This window comes from Myotis brandtii, unplaced genomic scaffold (assembly GCF_000412655.1).
Source record: "Myotis brandtii unplaced genomic scaffold, ASM41265v1 scaffold174, whole genome shotgun sequence".
Taxonomy (NCBI): Eukaryota; Metazoa; Chordata; class Mammalia; order Chiroptera; family Vespertilionidae; genus Myotis; species Myotis brandtii.
The window spans coordinates 2,636,725-2,640,040 of NW_005356437.1; the positions used below are offsets into that span (position 1 = coordinate 2,636,725).

Sequence of the window (3,316 nt, forward strand, 5' to 3'; positions counted from 1 at the left end):
GAGGAACCAATGTAATAATCTGAACAATAAAGATTTTTAAAAAAAGAATAAATAAATAAATAAATAAATAAATAAAATACTTTGGTGGGGAAGTTATGTGGTGATTTTTTTATGTTATCAGAGGTAAATTGCCTCTGGGTAATAGAATTATTACTAGCTTTTCTTTTCTTTGAATTTTTCTATTTTCTAAATTTTCTACAGTGATCCAAATATTTATTTTTACGGTGATAAAAATGTATTAAAAAATTTTAGGCAAATTCTTACCAATACTCCATCTGCAGAGGAAACTTTCTCCCAAGTTAACCAAGCTCTTTCTCTGACATGATCTGGTATCTTTAATTTCTGACATAATGCAGTAAAATCAGGTTCTTCGGTTTCTTCAAACTCAAGCCTACCAAATAAAGATATACATTTAAAAGGCACAAAATCATAAATTAAACTAAGTCAACATTTGTTTCGATGGTTTGCGAATAATAGCACTATTCTGAAAAGCTAGCATCACTAAATACTTTAGGATCTTATTTATCTTTACAGGATAAATTTATCTTTGAAAAATTTACACTTAGAATTTAAGTATATGGTTATCTTTTTCAGTTTTTCCAAAATATGGATACCACACAGTGAAAAATGTTTGCTGGCTTGATGAATCATGCTTCAGAGCAGCAAAATAGTTTGTGAAGGAAAGTAAGTAAAATAGCTAAAGCTGTTTGGGGAAACTGGGATAACAATAACAGCAAGAAGAGAAAAACCCATTATTACAGAATCAATTCACTACCAGTGACTTAGTTAAAATAGAGTCTATAATTATCAATGTTTCATACGTAATCTACCTGCTGGCATTTCTTACACAATGATTAACTTGACATAAATTATTCTTTTTGGATAATTCCTTTTTATTCATTTAATGCCTATTTGACATCTAATAATAATATGAGGAGTAGCTAATAATTTTTGAATATTAACCATATGTATAATCTCTCTATATATAAATAGCCAGTGACCATAACGACCATAACAACCATAACGACCGTTCACTATGATGCCCACTGTAGCCAGTAAATGCCTGATCAGGGGGTAGGGCCGGTGGCCAACCTCGTGGCCCCTCCCTCCTGCCAGCCTGCACCTGATTGGGCTCTCCCACCCTGATCAAGAGTGGGCCGCTGGCCAAACGTCCCCTCCCTTCGTCCCCCTGGCCAGCCCTGCCCCCAATCAGCCCCTCCCCCCAGCTGGCCTGCCCCTGATCACACCCCCCAGCCCAATAGGGGGCGGGGCTAACTGGCCAACTGCCTGCATCCCCTCCCCCCAGATGGCCACACCCCCAATGGGCCTCCACCACCCTGATTGGCCTGCACCCCCTCCCCCCGGCCAGCCCCACCCAGGATCGGCCTCCCCACCCCATCAGGGGCAGGACTGTCCAGCCAACCACCCATGGCCCCTCCCCCAGGCTGCTGGCCCCTGATCAGCACCCCCTACCACATTCGGGGGCAGGGCCCACCGGCCAATCACCCTTCCCCCAGCCGGCCCGGCTCTGATTGGCCCCAATCAGGGTGGGCCGGCAGGCCAACCACCCACCATCTCCTTCTCCCAACAGGCCCAGCTCCCATCCTCCCCAATTGGGGCCGGGCCAGCGGACCCCGCCCGTGCATGAATTTGTGCACTGGGCCTCTAGTACTGTATAAATAATGTCCGTATAATAATAATATGAGAAATAGCTAATAATTTTTGAGTATTTACTATGACCCCAGTATAAAGTAGCTTAGATGCATGGTTTCCCTAAATCCCCAAATTAGCCCTATTAGGTAAGTACTCTTATTACCCTTATTTTACAGATAAATACCAAATCAGAGAAGTTTAAGCACTCACCTGGGATGACAGCCAGTTAAGTGGGAACCTTGACATAAACCCAACAATCTAACTTCATATTCATAATTCATGTCCTTGACCACTATTCCAGACTGTCAACCCTCTCTCAAAACATAATTCACTTTCGGTTATCTCAACAATAAAGATAGCATGCTGATACTAGTGAGAGTTTCCCTTCCAATTACACCATTTAGGCCAGAGATAATGCAACAGAAATAAGATCTCAACTCTCAAGGTAGAAATGGACTCTGTGACCGGAAGTCCAGTTGGACTGGGACCTCAGTAAGTTTCTTGGCCTCAGTTTGCCAGGCAGTGGTTCTATCCTTGCTAAGCAGTTAGTCTACAGAGTTTGGCTGCCCATGCTAAAGAAACCTTTTGTGGATACGGATAATAAAGAGCAAACTATTTTTGTATGGTTTTGACTTACAGGGTAATTTAATAATTCCATCATTTAAGGTATATAAAAAGTGTTAGAAAAAATGTGTTTTTAAAAAAAAACAAAGTTCAGATGATGACCAGAACTTCAATATTTCTGGTTACCATACAATAATCGAGAATGCTTCCAAAGCTCTGTGTATAACATGGGACACTTCACTGAGTCTTTACTGCTCTTTCCAAAGGGAAACTTTCAACTATTCGATACAACAGATTTTAATCAGAAATTCATGTCTTCTCCCATAACATCCTCAGGCTTTTTTCTTTAACTGGTGAGTATGACTTTTAATTGACCCACAAAGCAGTCTATTTAAATATATGAATTTTTAATCGTCTTTCACAAGCCATTTCCAAAAACCCATTCCAGTCTTTTACAATTTGGCCTGAATTCTATTCGTGTCTGGGGAGGTGAAAGAAACAGGACTTGGCAATGGAGCAGAAAGAGGGAGGGAGTGGAGAGGGCAGAAAGGAGTCTCATTCCCCTGCAATGGATACGTGGTCTTCAGGAGGACCAGTGCTGACAAGAATAAAGACAATGATACTCTTCCAATCTTAGCTTCTTAACCACAGAGAATCGCAACCGAGAAAAATAAGATGTTGCCAAAAAGAACAAATATCTCCTTGCCATGTTCCGCTGCGTTATTATATCCTGGTATCGTGACTTTCTTAAATGGAAAGTCCATTCATGGGAGCACAAGGGCACCAATTTTGTACCCACACAAAGGGGGGGGGGAGCAACAGGACCCCCGGCTGGCTCACAGCCAAAAAGGCAAAAAGGGACAAAAATAATGAGACGTGCTGAAGCCAACTGACATGGAACAAGAAAGGAAGAAACAGTTTAGGGACTATTAGGCACGCAGGCTAAACCTGTGTCCACACACCGGGTCCTCTAAAGAGCTTTCTGCCCCCCAGTCACTGCCATGGCTCTGCAGCCCCAAGAACTCGAAGCACTGGCCTAAGGGAACCCCACACGGCACGCCGGCCAAGTGCCCGGGGGACGAATGACCCCAGGACCCCG

At 42.7% G+C, this 3,316-nt stretch overlaps 1 protein-coding gene across 1 annotated transcript in view; it reads right to left on the minus strand.

Annotated features, from left to right (window-relative positions):
- RB1 (retinoblastoma 1) overlaps positions 1-408 on the minus strand; it is a 218,450-nt gene extending 218,042 nt beyond the window's left edge. Inside the window, exon 1 of the mRNA XM_014537215.1 lies at positions 265-408. The gene's annotated coding sequence lies outside the window, so the exon portion shown is untranslated. The remainder of the gene's footprint in view (positions 1-264) is intronic.
- Positions 409-3,316: the final 2,908 nt, after the last annotated feature.